The sequence below is a fragment of the Arachis duranensis genome, chromosome 3 (genome assembly GCF_000817695.3).
Source record: "Arachis duranensis cultivar V14167 chromosome 3, aradu.V14167.gnm2.J7QH, whole genome shotgun sequence".
Lineage (NCBI taxonomy): Eukaryota > Viridiplantae > Streptophyta > Magnoliopsida > Fabales > Fabaceae > Arachis > Arachis duranensis.
This window is the reverse complement of record NC_029774.3, coordinates 16,079,367-16,100,246: the sequence shown is the minus strand read 5'-3', so window position 1 is coordinate 16,100,246 and position 20,880 is coordinate 16,079,367. Positions and strand designations below refer to the sequence as shown.

Here is a 20,880-nt window from a genome sequence, read left to right as displayed (position 1 = left end):
TCTGAACGTGCACATATATAGCTTTCTACAGATATGTGACACAGTAAAGAGCAATGGAGTCTCCCCAAAAGCCATAGATTGAGGTTGTTTCCGTTTTCTCTAAGGGATAGAACTAAAGAGTGGCTACAAGCTTAACCCTTAGATAGCATAGCAACATGGAATGATTTGGTTAACAAATTCCTAACCAAATACTTCCCACCACAAAATCTAGCACGGTTAAGGAATGATATTCATGCTTTTACACAGAAGGATGGGGAGTCACTTTATGAAGCATGGGAGAGATACAAAGGAATGTTGAGAAAATGCCCTCATCATGTATTCCCTAAGTGGTTGCAACTTCAATCATTCTATGATGAAATATCTCATGCCTTCAGAACCCTAATTGACTCATCAACTAGAGGATCCTTGCATCGGAAGACACCCGAAGAAGCTCTAGAGTTGATAGAGACAATGGCTAACAATCATTACATGTATGCAAACGAAAGAACAGTCAAAATAAGGGTGATGGAGCTAGACACACTGGATGCACGTTTGGCACAAAACAAAGCCATGTCCTAACAAATCAACTCACTTACTAAACAAGTGGGGCACATGCAAGTCTCAGCTGTAAGAACATAAGTCACAACATATAATTTGTGTGGAGGAGGTTATCAGGATGAAGATTGTGAACTATTCAAGGATGACTAACTCCCCATTGAGCAAGTAAATACATGGGGAATCCTTCAAGAAATCCACAAAATGATCCATTTTCAAAGACACAAAGCCCAGGCTGGAGGAACCATCCAAACTTTGGGTGAAAAAATCAAGGACAGAGGAACTTTATTACCCCTTACCAACAATTAGCACCTCCAGCACAACAACAAAATCCTCAAAAGCCTTCCTCTCTCGAGATCACCATGAACAAACTGTCTCAAACAACCTCTGAATTTATGCAACAAACCTAAAATTTTATGCAAGAGACAAGAGCCAACTTCAAGAACCAGGAGGCCTTCATTAGGAATTTAGAGGTGCAAGTGGGTCAAATTGCTAAGCAATCAACAGAAAAACCCACAAACTTCTTCCCAAGTTACACAGTACCAAATCCTAAGAAAGAGTACAAGGCCATTAATCTAAGAAGTAGAAAGGTACTTGGCAAAGAACCCACAAAGAAGTGGAGAACAAAAAGCAAGCAGAGGAAGACATGCATACACCACCCCCCCCCAAATACCCAAAGCATATACAACAGAGAAGGTGCACACACCTAGGATTCCATTCCCACAAAGGTTGCAAAAGGAGAGTCAACAACAATAATACTCCAAGTTTCTGGAAGTGTTAAAAAAAACTACAAATCAATATCCGATTCGTACAGGCCTTGTAGCAAATTGTAACACCCTAATTACTCTAAGCCTTACCTCATATCGTAAAGCAAAGGTTAATCAAAGGTTACGACAAATCTACGGCTTATATATAAAAATATATAGAAAGAAATAATAATTCTAGAAGCCCGATGAAGAAATAAACTCAAAACAGAGTTTCAAAAGTGCAAAACGTTCACACGAAGCTACAAACTTAAGGCACAAGATATAGATACAAGATAACAAGATATAAGTATAGAAAATAGTATAATAGTCATAAGGAACTAGGCTCTGCCTGCGGAGTTTAGGCCAACTAGTTATATACAGACATACAGAGTTTTGAAAGTTAAAACATCATATACAGAATACCTTTCTCAAAGTAAGCCTTGATGAGTCCATATTTGACGATGAATTTTGGTTTAAATTGGACGGATTTCATCACATAAACTCACACTTATTCACCAAAAAAGCATACCTTTATGATTTCTCTCTAATTTAGTCTAAATATGAAAACATGCATTTTTGTGCTTAAATTGATCATTTTAATTCCACTTTTATGGCATTCGATGCCGTGATATATTTTGTGAGTGATTTCAGGTCAATTAGGTAAGAATGAATTGGTAGAAGTGGAAGGAAGCATGCAAGAAGGGAGAACACATGAAGAAAACAAAGGAGAAGCAATCAAAGTGTGCCTACGCACAACCTTCTGTGCGTACGCACAAGTCCCTGCGTGTGACTGATAAACCCCATTTTTAATGTTTATCTTGTGTTGAATTTAGAGTATTTTGCTAACCTTTTCTCACATTTAGCCAATGAATTAGCATGATTTTGTGATCTCACCCGTATTTGTGCTTGAATGTAAAAACATGCTTTTTAAGCCTTTAATTTGGTAATTTTAATTCATCCTTGATTCCATAAGATGCCTTGATGTGTTCGCTAGTAATTTCAGGTTAAAATAGGCTAGGCATGGATCAAAGGAGCAAGGAAGGAAATATGCAAGTGGAGAGAAGCACAAAAAGCCAAAGAATTGATCCCGGCCAAGGACGCGCAGGCGCACGAGGCGCTCGCGCGCACCTCGTGAAATTGGCAAGGGACGCGTACGTGTATCGTGCGTGTCTGCGCCGAAGGCTGCACGTGATTTTTAAATAGAAAACATGTCCAGTGATTTCTGGGAAGCTGTGGGGCCCAGTTACAACCAATTTTGGTGCTGAAGTGCTTTAAAGGACCAATGATTAAAGGGAAAATCATCAATCTTTCATTCATTTTGTATCTTACACACTCATTAAGATTAGGATTAGGATTAGTTAGTTTTAGAGAGAGAAGCTCTCACTTCTCTCTAGAATTAGAATTAGGATTAGGTTTAGGTTAATCTCTCCTCTTAGATCTAGGATTAATTCATGCTTTGATTTACTATTTCCTTATCAATTCTTGTTCCTCTCTTCTCCCTCTTTCTAGTTTTGTACTTTAATCCTTGTAATTCTTCACTTTGTTGTGGATATATTTTTGTTCTTTTGTTTTCTTTTAATAATGTAATTTGAGGTAATTCATGATAATTGTGATTTTCTTGATTGTTGTTGTTGATTTTTTTCATTTATTCTTGTTGTGATTTACTATACTTTTCTTTTGTACCTTTCAAATGTTTGATTAAATGCTTGGAAAGATGTTAGAGTAGAATTTTATGTTTTTGGCTTGGGAAGGTAACTTAGGAACTCTTGAGTTGTTAATATCCAAGTGATTGATAGTTGATAGCCATTGACTCTAGCCTTCATTAATTCAATTAGTAGAAAGCTAGGATTTATGGACTTGGATTTATATAACTCACTTGACTTTCCTTTGCTACTTATTAGAGGATGACTTAGTGAGATTGATCCTTGCAACTATCATAATTGTGGCTAGTGATAATGATAGAGGTCCTTGATCATCAAACTTTTCCAAGACCATTTTGTTAATAGAATTTCATTACCATTTACTATTCATGTTTCTCATTCAAAACCCCAAAATAAACAAGTCCATATCCAATAACAAAAACGCTACCCTGCAAGTCCTTTGAGAGATGACCCGAGGTTTAAATACTTCAGTTTATAGATTTTAGGGGTTTGTACTTGTGACAAACAAATTTTTGTATGAAAGGATTATTGTTGGTTTAGAGACTATACTTTACAACAAGATTTCATTGGTGAAATTCTAAACCGTCAAAAATCCAATCATCAAAATGGCGCCGTTGCCGGGGATTTGCAATGGTGTTATGTTATCGGTTATTGTACATATGTAAATATTGTGAATAGCTTGTCTTTTGCTTGTTTACTAGATTCTATTAGTTTTACTTTGTTTTTCCATAATGAATTCTCACTTTGGCTATGAGTTTGGCTCTAATTGTGTTGTAGAAAATGTGAACTTCAATGATAACATGTACCAAGGATGGAATCAACAAAGATGGGAGGAGCCCCAAGGAATTGATCACTCCTATTGGCAACAACCTCCTGACACTTATAGATATAGTTACCATCCTAATGCATGCCAATTCAATGGCTATGGTGACTCCTTTTATGATAATCATCCACCACCATATGCCTATGGATCTTATCTTCAACATGATGCTCAACCATACTCACAGCCCCTTTCTACCAAGTACCTTTATGTGACCCTTATCCATCATATAACCAATCACCTGTACCACATCCTTGTGATCATTATGAGCAAGAACCTTAGAACCACCACAACTCTATCAAGATTACTACCAAGAACCACCTCAATGCACACCTTATCCACAATTTTACCAAGAGGAACCAACTTCCTACCATGAACCCTCTCTCCAAAATAATGAACCTTCCTATTTACTCCAAACTCCAATAGACGATCCTCTCACTTTGTTACTTCAAGGACAAGAAGCCATGAAGCGGGATACACTTGAGTTTGTGACCAACTTGACCAATGTGGTGCACACTTTAGCCCACCAATGTTTGAATACTCAAGATGTTTCCGTAGCCCCATGTGAAAAGCCAAAGGAAGAGCAAAGCATGGAGACGATATCGGAGAATCCGGTGAAAAAGGAAGAATCGGTAGTAGTAGTAGTGGAGCAATTGGAGAAGCCCATGGTTATTGAAACAAAGGAGGAAGTGGTCCAAGATTTAGGAGATACAGAACTACCATGTGAATCTCAACAACCTCCGAAGCATATCAAGATTGAAGAATATGAGAAGGTTGATCAAGAAATAGATTCAATTATGGAGGAGTTTCTATCTACAATTGAATCTCTCTCTATTGGACATGGAGTTAGAATAATAGAAGAGTGTGCACAACCTCCCATATCCTGGGTGAACAATAAAGAAGAGAATGAATCGAAAGAAAGCGACTAAGGAGAAAAAGTTGGCATGGTGTATATTGAAATTGAAGAATACGAAGAGGTTGATCAAGAAATGGATTTATGCATCAATGAATTCCTATCCAAAATTGAATCACCTCCCATTGAGAAAGAAATTGAAATTCTTGAAGACAACACCAAGCTAAATGACAAAGGAGAAAAGGTTGAAAGTGAAGAAACTTGTCAAGAGGTGGGAATATTCAAAGAAGAGCATAAAGAAGTCAACCTTGCATTGTCTAAGCGTGGGGAGGCTCTCCTTCCCAAGTCACCATCCTACACAACATTCAAGTGGGTAAAATTCTTATCTTCAAGCTTCACTTTCTCACTTGAATATAGTTTGATTGAAACGGATGGACAACTTGTGTAGTGGTTGCAAGTTAGGAATTAGGCTCATTAAAGTCAAGTTCCCAAGGTATAGGAACCATGATTGGAAGAATGACACTTTGCATGGGTCTCGACGGAAGGCTAGGTGTGCTAAAGAGAATTCTATGTGTCAACCACTTGGAAAGAAAAAGTATGAAGATCAAATTGAAGACGGGTGTGAAAATAAGATATGGGATCCCAGTTCGCTATGTGAAGACCAACTATGAGGACTCATATCTTGGGTAGAACTCCACCCAAGCTTGGTGAAGATGTTTGGAAATTCTATCAACCAATTGAGAAGTAAAGATCCTTGGAGATTCAAGGATGAGTACAAGCATAAGCCGCCATGACAATGAGCTTCCCAAATGTCCAACTTAAGGACTTTAACTAAAAGTGCTAGGTGGGAGACACCCCACCATGGTATACTCTTTCCACTCTCTTGTAGATTTCATTAATAAGTGATTTGAGTTACCATTGTAGGTAGTTCCCCATTTCATTTTAGTTGCCTTAATAAATTGATTGTTAGCATTTTTACATGTATGTTGTGCTTATTAGTAGATGAATAAATTCTAAAATCAAATTACATTTTTGTGAATTGTATGATTTTTGATTGAATAAAGAGTTGTAGGCATTATAGCGAGCTCTTGGGCATTTTACTGTCTTTTAGCAAAAAAAAAGGGGATGGCGCGCGCGCACGCTATACGCACACACGCCCATGAGCGGATGCAGCCCATACATTTTTCAGAGAATTGGGCCTCTCTTGTGCGAACGTTAGGCTTTTAGCCCAACTCACCTCACGCGAGCGCGCACATCGCGCATGCGCGCCAATAAACAAAAGTGTCATTGCACGCGAACGCACACCTACTGCGTACGCGTCACCTGGCTGATGCCACCATTCCATACATGCCTCCTGAGAGTTAGGCGAGCGCTGGGCCAGCACTGTGCCTCTAGCCCAACTCTTAGCACGCGTGCGCGCACCATACGCGCACGCATCCTTACCAATTCTCACCACCCACGTGTAAGCGATCGAGGCGCGCACGCGTCGGTTCCCAAATTCATCAATACACGTGGACGCGTGGTGTGCGCGCCCGCGCCGATTCAAAAATAGGGATAACCCTAAGGCGCAACGGATACTCGCGTTGACGCACCCCTCAACCCCTCTCGTCTCCAACTATCTTCCACTATCTCATCTTCTCCAATCCCCAGCCACCATCGCCACCGGCGACGACCGCCACCGCAACCTCTAACCATCACCCTCATTTCTTCCCTCTCTCGTTCACACGCACACTCTCTCTCCCTCTCACCCATCCCCCTTCTTTCTCACTGTCGCCGTCCTCCTCCGCAGCTCCTTCTTCCTCAGTTGCTCACTTGCCACCACCGCCAGCACCTGAGCCGACATACCTACTAGTACAGTGCCTGTTTCACTTCATGGAGCCCCTCGAGCGTCATATCATGCGATGTCTTGATCGCATAGACAAGGTATTTACCTCACAGGGTATTAGCTACCTCTGCTCCCGGATTCTCCAGCCTCCGATGAGCATGATCAGGAGGAGGAGCATGTTGAGGAGCCGACTCAGCAGGATGCACCCCCAGAGACACATGTCACCACAGAGAGATCCATCAGCCTCAACCGGACCCTCAGCCGATACCAGAGCCTACCAGTGTACCTCTCCCTGATCCTCAGGATTAGCATTGGGGACGATGCTTGATCTTAAGTGTGGGGAGGTCACCGTTGGCATCATTGGAGGACCAGTGAACATTTTGGCGCATTTCCTAGTTACATCTTCCTAGTTATCTTATGTTGCATATTATTGTATATATTGTTTGGATATTTTGGACACATTTTGGGTGTTGCATACTCTTTGATGTTAGACATTTTGGTTGTTAGATATTTTGGATGTTGGATTTTATGTCCTTAGTTAGATTTTTCTCTATATAGCTATCTTCTTGTAGTTGTGATTAAAAAATATTTTGGAATTGTCAAGACCTAGTTAACCCTTTTTCATATGAAACTTGTTTTGATTGAAAAAGGAAAGGGTAAACTAGAAAATTTTTAGAATTTCTCAATCACAACAATGCTTAGTCAAATATTGAGATTTTCCAAGGAATTTAACTATAGAGCACAACCCAATTGATTGAAAATTTTTGGAACTTGCTTGAATTCATACTTTGTGAAGCGTGTATTGAGCTAAGGACACAAGCTTGTGAGACTTGAGCCTATTGAAGTGGTTACATTTTATAACCATTTATTTCCCTTCTTGTGTGCAATTGTTCTCTTTCTATGATTGTGATCCTTGATTTGCCCAATTTTATATGTCCAATTATTCCTTGTATTCATGCATTTATATGATTGAGGTCATTATTTTATTAGCTCACTTAACCAATAGCCTACCTTTTACTATCCATTGCAACCAAGTTTGAGCCTATGCTTAACCAAATTATTCTTCATTTGAGCACATTTCAAGCCCTAAAGCGGAAAACAATAAAAGTTCCTTGTTTGGATCTTTGATTGGCTTAGGCTAGTGAGAGTGTCTATTATTCAAATTTGGGGAGATTTGGGAATATTGGTTGGGATAAGAAGGGATGTTTTGTATTTTTATATTTGGGAATTGGGTGTATGCTCATGTATTGATTAAGTGTAAGACCTTATGCATTGATATTCTTGAAAGAAGAAAAAAAAATGATGAAAAAACAAAAGAAAAAGAAAAAAATTATTATATGGAAAAGAAAAGAAAAGAAAGAAAAAAATATATATAGAAAAAGAAAGAAAATGAGGAAAATAATAAAAAAAGGGGACAAATTACCCCCAAGGTGAAGCTTAATAAAAGATCAATGCATAAGTGTTATGAAATGAAAAGAAAATGCATGAGTATGTGGAAAAGTGAAAGATGGGTAGTTAGGTTAGAATTCAATTATATAGGTCATTATATAGGTTAGGTGGAAAAGTTTAAGCTTATCAAAGGTTCAAATTCTAGTCAACTTATCCATATATGATCCTACCTTGACCCTAGCCCCATTACAACCTATGAAAGACCTCATGATGAATGTATGCATGCATGGATTAAGTGTTGATTGTTAGAAGAAGATCAAATCTTGGAAAAACATGATTAGGAGAGAATTGAGTGAATTAACCCCCAAACACCGAGTGAATAGAGTGTAAACACTTCCAGTGAGGGTTCGGTGCTCCATAGCATGTTTTCACCACTATCATCTATATTCATGCAAGTATATAATTCTTTTAATAATCCAATGCAATTGTGGTTTGGACTTGGTTCCTATTGTTCTAGCTCTTGTGCTTACACATATTTTCTTGGGAATTGATTTGTTTTGACCAAGCATTTTCATTCACTTTAGGTAGTTGCATTTAGATAGGTTCATGTAGCTTAGTTGCATTTAATAAATGTCATACCCCTTAGTTCATTCTTAATTGAGCATGAGGACATGCTAAGGCTTAAGTGTAGGGAGGTTGATAAACCCCATTTTTAGGGTTTATCTTGTGTTGAATTTAGAGTATTTTGCTAACCTTTTCTCACATTTAGCCAATGAATTAGCATGATTTTGTGATCTCTCCTGTATTTGTGCTTGAATGTAAAAATATGCTTTTTAAGCCTTTAATTTGGTAATTTTAATTCATCCTTAATTCCATAAGATGCCTTGATGTGTTTGCTAGTAATCTCAGGTTAAAATAGGCTAGGCATGGATCAAAGAAGCAAGGAAGGAAGCATGCAAGTGGAGAGAAGCACAAAAAGCCAAAGAATTGTTCCCGGCCAAGGACGCGCACGCGCACGAGGCGCTCGCGCGCACCTCGCGAAATCGGCAAGGGACGCGTATGCGTACCGTGCGTGTCCGCGCCGAAGGCCAAACGTGCTTTTTAAATAGAAAACGTGTCCAGCGATTTCTGGGAAGCTGTGGGGCCCAGTTACAACCAATTTTGGCGCCAAAGTGCTTTAAAGGACCAAGGATTGAAGGGGAAATCATCAATCTTTCATTCATTTTGTATCTTACACACTTATTAAGATTAGGATTAGGATTAGTTAGTTTTAGAGAGTGAAGCTCTCACTTCTCTCTAGAATTAGAATTAGGATTAGGTTTAGGTTAATCTCTCCTCTTAGATCTAGGATTAATTCATGCTTTGATTTACTATTCCCTTATCAATTCTTGTTCCTCTCTTCTCCCTTTTTCTAGTTTTGTACTTTAATCCTTGTAATTCTTCACTTTGTTGTGGATATATTTTTGTTCTTTTGTTTTCTTTTAATAATGCAATTTGAGGTAATTCATGATAATTGTGATTTCCTTGATTGTTGTTGTTGATTCTTTGCAATCATTCTTGTTGTGATTTACTATACTTTTCTTTTGTACCTTCCAAGTATTTGATTAAATGTTTGAAAGGATGTTAGAGTAGAATTTTATGTTCTTGGCTTGGGAAGGTAACTTAGGAACTCTTGAGTTGTTAATATCCAAGTGATTGATAGTTGATAGCCATTGACTCTAGCCTTCATTAATTCAATTAGTGGAAAGCTAGGATTTATGGACTTGGATTGATATAACTCACTTGACTTTCCTTTGCTACTTGTTAGAGGATGACTTAGTGAGATTGATCCTTGCAACTATCATAATTGTGGCTAGTGATAATGATAGATGTCCTTGATAATCAAACCTTGCCAAGACCGTTTTGTTAATAGAATTTCATTACCATTTACTATTCATATTTCTCATTCAAAACCCCAAAATAAACAAGTCCATAACTAATAACAAGAACGCTACCCTGCAAGTCCTTTGAGAGATGATCCGAGGTTTAAATACTTCAGTTTATAGATTTTAGGGGTTTGTACTTGTGACAAACAAATTTTTGTATGAAAGGATTATTGTTGGTTTAGAGACTATACTTTACAACGAGATTTCATTGGTGAAATTCTAAACTGTCAAAAATCCAATCATCAGTGACCTCATTAAAATGTCATGTCTCACGATTTTGGGGCTTTCTTGGCCCAACTTTTGGAGTTGCTAAAGCCAAATTGAGTGCTATATGAAGGGAACTTCATTCCATATGAAGGCATTAGGATTTAGATTAGTTTAGAGAGATCACTTTTAGGGTAGAAAGCATTATTAGGAGTAGGAGTAGTGTAGTATAGGAAATACTCTTTTAGGATTTTACTAAATTTTCATTGTAGCATTTTATAGTTAAGTTTTGATCTTGGATTTTTCTCATCTTTATTGTAAGTATTTAATTTTCTCTTTAATTTCACTACCATTGCTACTTTTCTTATGGTTCAAGTTATTTTGTTAATATATGCAATTTTGATTTCTTGAATCTTTTGCTTATGAATTTGATGTTTTATGATTTCTATATGCTTGCTTAAGTTTCTATTGTTGATATTGTGAATAGTTTGGTGATAGTTTTTATTTTTGTTTGCAATTTCTCATGTTTTGCTTTTATACCCACCAAGTGTTTGTGAAAATGCCACTTGGTAATTTTGAGTAGATTTTCACATCTTGGGTAGGGAAAAGAGTTCCTAGGATACTAGAGTCATAATGTCTGAAATTTAGTTGGTAATTCTTGGGTAGTTAGTTGGCTCTTGTTTCTATTGATGCTAGCTTTTTACTAACAAATTAGTAAGTTAGCTAGGACTTATGGATTAAGGTCAATTATGCTTGCTTGACTTACTCCTCGATGTTAGGGGTTGACGAAGTGAGATTGACTCATTATAGTTTCCATAGTTGTAGTTATGACGATGATAGGATTTCTTAATTCTCATTCCCAAGTCAAGGCTCTTTATGCACTGATGAGCGGATATTTTATACGCTTTTTGGGGGGTAATTTCATGTAGATTTTAGTATGTTTAGTTAGTTTTTAGTAGATTTTTATTAGTTTTTAGGAAAAAATCATATTTCTGGACTTTACTATGAGTTTGTGTGTTTTTCTGTGATTTCAGGTATTTTCTGACTGAAATTGAGGGAGCTGAGCAAAAATCTGATTCAAGCTGAAAAATGACTGCTGATGTTGTTAGATTCTGACCTCCCTGCACTCGGAATGGATTTTTTGGAGCTACAGAAGTCCAATTGGCGCGGTCTTAATTGGGTTGGAAAGTAGACATCCAGGGCTTTCTAGAAATATATAATAGTTTATACTTTGCAGGAAGATAAATGACATAAACTGGCATTTAACGCTAGTTCCATGTTACATTCTGGCGTTGAACGCCAGAAACAGGTTGCAAGTTGGAGTTGAATGCCAGAAACAGGTTACAACCTGACATTTAACTCCAGAAACAGCACAGGCACGTGAGAAGCTCAAGTCTCAGTCCCAACACACACCAAGTGGGTCCCAGAAGTGGATTTCTGCACTATCCATCGTAGTCTACTCATTTTCTGTAAACCTAGGTTACTAGTTTAGTATTTAAACAACTTTTAGAGACTTATTTTGTACCTCATGACATTTTTAGATCTGAACTTTGTACTTTTTAAAGGCATGAGTCTCTAAACTCCATTGTTGGGGGTGAGGAGCTCTGCAGCGTCTCGATGAATTAATGCAATTATTTTTGTTTTCTATTCAAACACGCTTGTTCCTATCTAAGATGTTCATTCGCATTTCAATATGAAGAAGGTGATGATCCGTGACACTCATCACCATTCTCAACCCATGAACGTGTGCCTAACAACTACCTCCGTTCTACATTAGATTGAATGAGTATCTTTTAGATTCCTTAATCAGAATCTACGTGGTATAAGCTAGAATCCATTGGCAGCATCCTTGAGAATTCGGAAGGTCTAAACATTGTCTGTGGTATTCCAAGTAGGATTCAAGGATTGGATGACTGTGATGAGCTTCAAACTCGTGAGTGTTGGGCGTAGTGACAGATGCAAAAGGATCAATGGATCCTATTCCGACATGATCGAGAACCGACAGATGATTAGTCGTGCTGTGACAGAGCATTTGGACCATTTTAACTGAGAGGATGGGAAGTAGCCATTTACAATGGTGACGCCCTACATACAGCTTGCCATAGAAGAAGCCTTGCATGTTTGAAAGTGAGAAAGCATTATGTTACAGGGATTCAGAAGACAAAACATCTCCAAAACCCCAACATATTCTCCATTACTGTGTAACAATTACTTATTTTATGCACTTTCACTTTTTACAATTAAAACTAAAGAATCCTATTGGTATCCTGACTAAGAATAATAAGATAACCATAGCTTGCTTCAAGCCAACAATCTCCGTGGGATTCGACCCTTACTCACGTAAGGTATTACTTGGACGACCCAATGCACTTGCTAGTTAGTTGTGCAAAATTACATAGTGTGAGTGTAATTTTCGTGCACCATGCACTTATAGCATTTTCACTAAGTTTTGATCTTGTTTCCTTTTAATTGCATTAATTCCCTTTTTGATCATTTTTTAGTTCTTCTATTTCTTAGTTCTTTTAATCTTTCGTTCTTTGATTGTAAAATCCCCTTTTTCCTCACAACCAAGAGTGCGACATCTTAATTTGCATTGTCTGAGGGAGATGACTGATAAACCCATATTTTATGATATATTTTGTGCTTAGTTTGAGTGATTTATTCAATCCTTCACCCAATTATTCATATTAATTGCATGGTTTTACTTTCCTTTCCTTATTATGTGATGTATGTGAAAAACATGTTTCCTATGCTTTAAAATATTTTAATTACCTTTATTTCCATTCGATGCCATGATTAGTGTGTTGAGTAGTTTCAGATCTTCTAAGGCAGGAATGACTTAAAGGATGGAAAAGGAAACATACAAAAATGGAAGGAAAGCGTAAAATGGAGTTTTGGAGAAACTGGCATCCACGCGATCGCTTGGATGACGCGACCGCGTGCTAAGAGCGAAGAAGTAGCCACGCGGCCGCATGACTGACGCGACCGCATGACTGATGTGACCGCGCGAGAAAGAAAACTCCAATCGACGCGACCGTGTGACCCACGTGGACGCGTGACAGAGGCCACGCACTAGAAATTGCAGAAAACGCTCATAGCGGATTCTGAAGCCCTTTTTGGCCCAAATCCAAGTCCAGAAGACATAGACCAGAGGTTATGAAGTGTGAGAATGCATCCATTCAGGGAGTCTCCGAATTTTTTAGTCACTTTCGATGATTTAGGTTTAGTTGGAGAGAGGTTCTCTCCTCTCTCTTTAGGATTAGGATTTAGGACTTCTCTTAGTTTTAGGAGTGACTCTCGATCCCAGGTTCAATGTTCTTTTACTTTATATTTATCTATCATTTTCAGATACTTGAATGCTTATATTAGTTATGTTGCCTATTTGGCTTATGCCACACTCATGATGATTTTCTTATTTAATGATATTTGAGGTATTTCAGTTTAATATTGCTTTCTTTTGTTTATGCTATTGATTATTCCCAATCTGAAGACATTTTTTTAATTATCTCTTATTTTCAGATACCATTAATGCTTGCTTGTATTAGTTATGTTGCCTATTTGGCTTATGCCACACTCATGATGATTTTCTTATTTAATGATATTTGAGGTATTTCAGTTTAATATTGCTTTCTTTTGTTTATGCTATTGATTATTCCCAATATGAAGATATTTTATTCCAGTAGATTTAATTTCCTTTCCTTTTGGTCTTGGTCAAGAAATCAGTAACTCAGGAGTTATCTTAGCATAACATAATTGATAACTGTTATCTTTGCTAATTGGACTGAACTTTAATAATCCCAACCTTTTCTTAGGAAATAAATAGGATTCGAAGGTAAACTAATTAGTCCCTTGACTTTCCTTTGCTTTAGCAAAGGTTAACTAAGTGGAATTACGATTCAACTTTCATTATTATTGATAAGAATAACTAAGTCTGAACTTTCAATTTCTTATACCTTGCCAAAGGGTTTGCTTTACAGTATTTATTTATTTTAATTGCCATTTAAATTAATTGACATATTCATTCCTTATTTCCAAAACCCCCAATTTTACCTTTTTCATAACCAATAATAAGAACATACCTCCCTGCAATTCCTTAAGAAGACAACCCGAGGTTTAAATACTTCGGTTATCAATTTTATCAGGGGTTTGTTACTTGTGACAACCAAAACATTTGTAAGAAAGGACTTTTGTGTTTGCTTTACAGTATTTATTTATTTTAATTGCCATTTAAATTAATTGCCATATTCATTCCTTATTTCCAAAACCCTCAATTTTACTTTTTTCATAACCAATAATAAGAACATACCTCCCTGCAATTCCTTGAGAAGATGACCCGAGGTTTAAATACTTCGGTTATCAATTTATTTAGGGGTTTGTTACTTGTGACAACCAAAACGTTTGTACGAAGGGATTTCTGTTGGTTTAGAATCTATACTTACAACGCGACTTTATAAAATTCTTTACTAGCAAAAATCCTAACGTCAATGACCCGGGACTTCAGTCTCCCGGTTAATATTTGTTTTGGATTGTGACATCTTTGAACTAAACTTTGATTGAGAATTAATTGTTGGTTTAGACTATGCTATCAATGAAGTGATTCATTTATTGAGAAATTCTAGATCAACATTAATTCTCACACCAAGTTTTTGGCGCCGTTGTCGGGGACAGTGCAAACAGTGTTGTATTTTTTGTTGTTGTGAATATGTTAATATTGTAAATAGCTTACATTTTTTGGTTATTTGGTTGTTTATGTTAACATTTAGGTGCTTTTTTTCTTATTTATTGATGTCTTTTGCTTTCATTTTCTACTTTCTCTATGAGTCATCACCCTTGTTGCTTGGAGCTTGGTTGTGATTATATGGTAGGGTATGATGACTTTAAATTGGGATTGCATCATGGAGTGGGAGAATCAATTAAGGGAGGAATCGTATGTGTATGAGCAACACTCATGACAACTACCTTCCGCATGCTACAACGAGCTAAACCCTCCCCAATGTGCATACCAAACCCAAAGGTATGAACGGTACCCCCTACACAACCTCGAACCACCAAACCATCAAGCACCACACCATCCACCTCTATGGAATCAAAATGTTTATACACCTTGCCACCAACCATATGAACCATCAACTCCTTATACACCACCTCAATACCCTCACCCACATAACACACCTTCCAACTATACAACGTTTCTCCCAACCATTGAACCTTCTTTTTCACCTAAATGTGAAGTTCTCCAACCCTTGCCCCAAGAACAACAAGATCTTCAAACTTTTATCCAAAAGCAATGAGAATTCCGAAGGAAGCAAGGGGAGTTCATGGCTACCGTGGCCGAAGTGGTGAACCGCTTGGCCTTACTATGCTTAAGTAATTAAGACATTCCCCTTGAAGAATGTGGAGGAGCAACAAAGGAGTATAGTAAGGAAGAGAACATGGATTGTCAAATAGAAGGAGTGGGATTAAAGCTTGAGTCACAAGAGGAGGAAGGTAAAACAATTGAACCAAAAGAGGTAAATGGAGAATTGAGGAATTTTGATCAAGAAGTATATTCCATCATTAATGTTTTTTTTCCACCTTGGTCGATCCCCACAATGAGATTGAGGAACTTTTCCCTTTTGAGTTTGAGAGAGATATGGAAGTAGACCTCCCACAATCTCCTAAGTTTGGATTGAAGGATAGTAGGAAAAACTTAGAGGAGATTGGTGAGGAAGAGCTAGAAAAGGGTAGTGAGGAAGAGGTGGTCACTCAAGAAGTGAAAGCTTTTATGCAAGAATCCAATAGAATGACTCCAATCCAAGGGCAAATTGAGTGGGTAACAATATCCTCAATGAGCTTCATCGGCCCACATCAATTTGCTATCTTGGAAATGGATCATCAACTTAAGGTCCTTCTTGGAGCGATGAATGTTGAAGACATGGGTGTTGGTTGCCAAAGGAGTTCTGTAACACCCTAATTAGCCTAAGCTTTACCTCGCATCGTAAAGCAAAGGTTAACTAGAGATTACGACATTTCTAAGCTCATACATAATATATATATATATATATAGAAGGGATAATATAATCTAGAAGCTCGATGAAAGATATAGCTCAAAACAGAATTTAAAAACGCAAAGCGTACTAACGAAGCTACTAACTTAAGGTACCAGAAACAGATGTAATATAAAAAGGATAATAGTATAATAGTATATATCATAAGGAACTAGCCTTGACTCACAGAGTTTAAGCCGGCTAGCCATATACAGACCATACAAAAACCTGACAGTTTAAGAAATAGCTTATACAAGTTTTGTTCTCTCATATACAAGCTTCTAGGCAAAGACAAAATACAAAAGTGAGAGATGCATAAACAAAATACACAAAAGACTCCAAAAGAATCCAAGATCCTCCGCTGCTATCACCATCCAAAGCAACTCACTAAGGTGGGTTGTGACCTGCATCTGAAAAACACAATGAAGATATGGTATGAGAACCAAAGGTTCTCAGTATGGTAACAGTTCCTAGTGATGTAGGATTGACGAACGGATTTCCTGTTGGTAAAGAATTTTATAAAAATAGTCGCGTTGTAAGTATAGCTTATAAACCAACAGAAAATCCTTTCGTACAAACGTTTGGTTGTCACAAGTAACAAACCCAATAAAATTTATAAACCGATGTATTCAAACCTCGGGTCGTATTCTCAAGGAATTGCTGGGAAGTATGAATTATTATTGGTTATGCAAAACAGTGTTTTTGGGTTTTGAAAAGGTTTTGAACAAGAGAAATAAATTGCAGGAATTAATAAATTAATAGCTAATAAATTTTTTTTTTACTTGTTTATTTGTTTCCCCTTTTTCCCTCTTATTTCTGATATCTATTATGAATTCTCACCCCTCTCGCTTTGAGTTTGGTTCTAATTTTGTTGCAAGGAATGGAAGCTATAACATGACTATGCATCAAGGTCTAAGCAATCAAAGATGGATGGAGCCACAAGGTTCCAATCAACCCTTCAGGCAACAACATCATCCTAGATATCATGGACAAAGACCATATTACAATGCATACCCAACTGATAGATTTGGTGGACCGCCTTGTAGCTACCAACAAGCCCCATCCTGTGCTCAGAGACCATCCTTCCAACACAGCCCCAATTCACCATACTCACAAGCTTCTTTTCACCATTCGCCACCATATGATCCTTATCCACCCCAACGCCAATCCAATTACTCCCAAGAACCACCACTCCCCCATACACCATGCCCATATCCATCAAAGCCAGAATCACAGGTTCGCCTCGAAGAATCAGTAAACCGATTTATTGCAACCCTTCATCAACTAGAGCAAGCAATAAATCAATTATCTTCCAGACGTTCAGACACTCAACAGACCCCCATGGATTCATGTGGAGAATCTAATGAAGAATGTGTTATGGAGAAGACACGAGATGCTCCAGTGGACAGCATAGGGCATAACTTCGTACTGGAACAAGTAGAGGATGCTGTCATCATAGAAGAGGAAGAGTTGGTTGAAGATTTAGGAGATGCTGAACTTCCATGGGAACACAGAATCATGGAAGACTCCGTCGAGGATGCTACAATTAACACTGAGGAGGATTTTGCACCACCTCCAATGCAAATATCTTATGAAGAACTGAACGAAATAACCCAAGACGCAGGTTTCCTTGATGATGATGATCACCAGTCCTGTTCTCTTAGTAACGAACTTGCATCTGCAAGTGAGTTCTTTGAGACAGAAGAATCTTCCCCGAGTGAATATGAAGATGATGCTAAGGTAGATTTTTCTCAACCTCCAATATATGACTTGAGCGATGATGAGGGAGAAATTGAAGACTCTGATCAAGATATGGTTGAAGTGGAAGAATTCACAGAAGATTATGAGGGAGTAGAACTTATAGAACCACTAGAAACATTGACCCCAAGGCCAGTACCACTCAACACAAGCTTCAAGTGGGTAAAATCCTTGACTTTCATCTTCAATTTCCCACTTGAATATGGTCTGCTTGAAACAGATGGCCAGCTTAGAGCTCTTTGCGGCTTTAAGAGGAAAAGGGAAATGGCTCGTACTCAGAGCTGGTGCACAAGGTTCAATAAGGTTCCACGCTTCAACTCGACGTGCACGGATTGGTGTCAAGCTCAATTTAAAGGATCTCAGAAGCTGTTTGGTCACTACAGTGAGAATTCAGATTACTCATCACCCGACTGGAACAATACAGATCAAGACAAAGACGGGTGTAGAAGAAAAATTTGGGATTCTGGAGTCTATTCTGACATTCAACACTCCAGGAGCCTGCAAGCCTGTTTGAACTCACACAAGGGCTTTACATACTTTGTTTGGGACCCCGGAGGATATTGGCATTCCAAGCATTGGTGGAGATTTCTGGATGAATTCAAGCACAAGCCATCATAACAGGAAGCTCATCAAATGTCCAACTTAAGGACTTTAACTAAAAGTGCTAGGTGGGAGACAACCCACCATGGTATGATCGTTCTTTTCTCATTTTTATTTGTTTTCAAGTTTTATTTTATTTTATTGTATTGAACCTGGAGTTTTGCATAACATTCACATTGGCATTGCATTTTGCATTCAGTTAAAAAAAAGTGGCATGCGACGCGACCGCATCGATCATGCGATCGCGTCAGTTGCGACAGAACAACTTCCACGCGTCCGCGTCATCCACGCGGTCACGTGACCTGGAAATCGGCATAAAGATCCAACGCCCAGAAAGTTGGGCTGGAATCGTGCGGCCATTCTGCGTTTCGCACAAAAGACCCACGCGATCGCGTCCCTGACGCGATCGCGTCACATGCACCTACACTAATCCCACGCGATAGCGTGAGTGACGCGATCGCGTCGCGCGGATTGCACACCACCCCAAAGGAGACAGAGAGTTGCGCTAACATGACGTTGGAATCGTGCGTTTAGCACAAGTTCAAGCAACGCGATCGTATGCCTCATGCGATCGCGTCACCCCCTCTTACATCCGCTCTACGCGATCGCGCGACCCAAGCGATCGCGTCAACCCCATTTCAACCCAACCACGCGACCGCATGCTTCACGCGATCGCGTGGATTCAAATTATAACTCCCCTGTCACGCGAACCCTATCAGTCGCGCCCCCCTCCCGAAACCCTCTCCCCCTCTCTTCCTCTCCACCACCCAACCACCACCCATCCACCACCACTGGCCACCACCGCCCCTGCTGACCACCCAGGACCCACCGCCACGCCACCCCCTTCCTCCTTTCCCCTCTTTCTTCTTCTCCTCTCTCCTCTTCTCCCTCCACCGCCGCTGCCCCCTCCGCGATCGCCGTAACCTTACCGAAGCCCCTGCCCCCTAACCAGCCGCCACCGCCGCCGTGTCTCCCTCTTCCACTGCGACAGCCACCACCACCGCCACCCCCAGTCGCCTCTCTGCCCTAATCTCCTTCATTAGCCTACCAGGTTCCGCTTCACGTCACCCTTCTATCCATTCGTAGTTACTTCATATTTTTCTGTTTTTGTTCATATTTAGGCTAGTTAGATATGCATGTTGTAGTGGATTCTAGGTTGTTAGGTAGCCTAGGATGTGGTTAGTGGATTTATGTATGATAATTGCGCTGTTCATGTTTCTTGCTTTATGCTTTTCGCAATTCTGCTATTTCTGTGATATTGCTATTGTTCATATGCTATGATTTCTTGTTTCCTGCTGCTTTTTACATTGCCTTTTTCATGTTCATACCCCTTATATGTAATTGCAGCTTTATTTTTTGATTCATATGAACTATTTTGTTGCTGTTTATTTTCCGGGACAGTCCAATTTTAGCCAAAATGCTGCCCAATTTTCTGTAGATTGTTTCCATTCATGTCTTAGTTTTGGCATTTTCAACTGTGCTTTCCTTAGCTTTCACTAAACCAATTCATGAATGCCAGGGCACGCATTCTTATTCTCTTTGACCTCCTGGTTCATAAATTGCATTGTTGTTGTTTGATTCCAATTTTTGCTATTTCTATCTCTATCTGAATCATCATCAACCTATTTGCCTATTTGTTTTCCTATTTTTATTATATCCTGGTTTTCTGTTTTTCAGGATGTCAGATTCCTAGAGAAAGGAAAAAGGAAAGGCTACCACTGGCAAACGTAAGAGAGGAGATTCTTCTATGTCTGTCATTGATCTTCTGCATGATGCCTCCTGGCGGGAAAAATACTTTATCGCCTAGGAGAAGGCTGACTAGCTGCTCCCTGCTACTGATCCCATAAAGTTTTCAAACCGATACTGTGAGCTGAAGTATCCGGTGTTTGCAACCTCCAGGAACCTATACCTGGAGAGAACTTTGAAGATCCCAGGAGAACTCCAGCAATATACCTCTGATTAGATCAAAGAAAGAGGCAGGTTCTTCTTGGAGAGGAACCTTACAGAGGTCAATGCATCTTGGGTAAGGGAATTTTACTGCAATTACTTCATCACTTCCCTGGATGCAGTGCACCTAAGAGGCAAGTAGATACTGGTCACTGAAGAGGCCATTGAGGACATTCTGTAGCTCCCACCCAAGTCCGATCAGCCTGATGGTTACAAAAAGGCTGAGGAGGACATGCGTTTCATGAAGTTTGATTGGGATGCTGTCAAGGCTAGGATAGCCCTTGACCCGATTGTTCCATGGGAAATGGGTCAGGATACCTCCATGCCTAAGGGAATCAAGCGGATTTACTTAAATGATGAGGCTCGGCTTTGGCACCAGATCTTGAGCAACTATGTTATGCCGAGTACCCATGAGACCGTGATACCGGCCGCTATGATCACCCTCCTTTGGTGTGTGATGGAGGGTAAGGACCTGTACCTGCCACGCTTTATCCGGTCCTACATGGCCAGGGTCCACGTCCGAGGCACTCTTCCCTTTTCCTATTTGGTTACCCAACTGGGCCGTCGAGCTGACGTGCCTTGGGAGGATGCC

At 39.2% G+C, this 20,880-nt stretch overlaps 1 non-coding gene across 1 annotated transcript; it reads right to left on the bottom strand.

Moving 5' to 3' along the window:
• Window positions 1-215: 215 nt before the first annotated feature.
• On the bottom strand, window positions 216-320 carry LOC127746180 (small nucleolar RNA R71). Its single transcript, XR_008007800.1, has one exon. It is a non-coding gene; the product is annotated as a small nucleolar RNA R71 (small nucleolar RNA).
• Window positions 321-20,880: the final 20,560 nt, after the last annotated feature.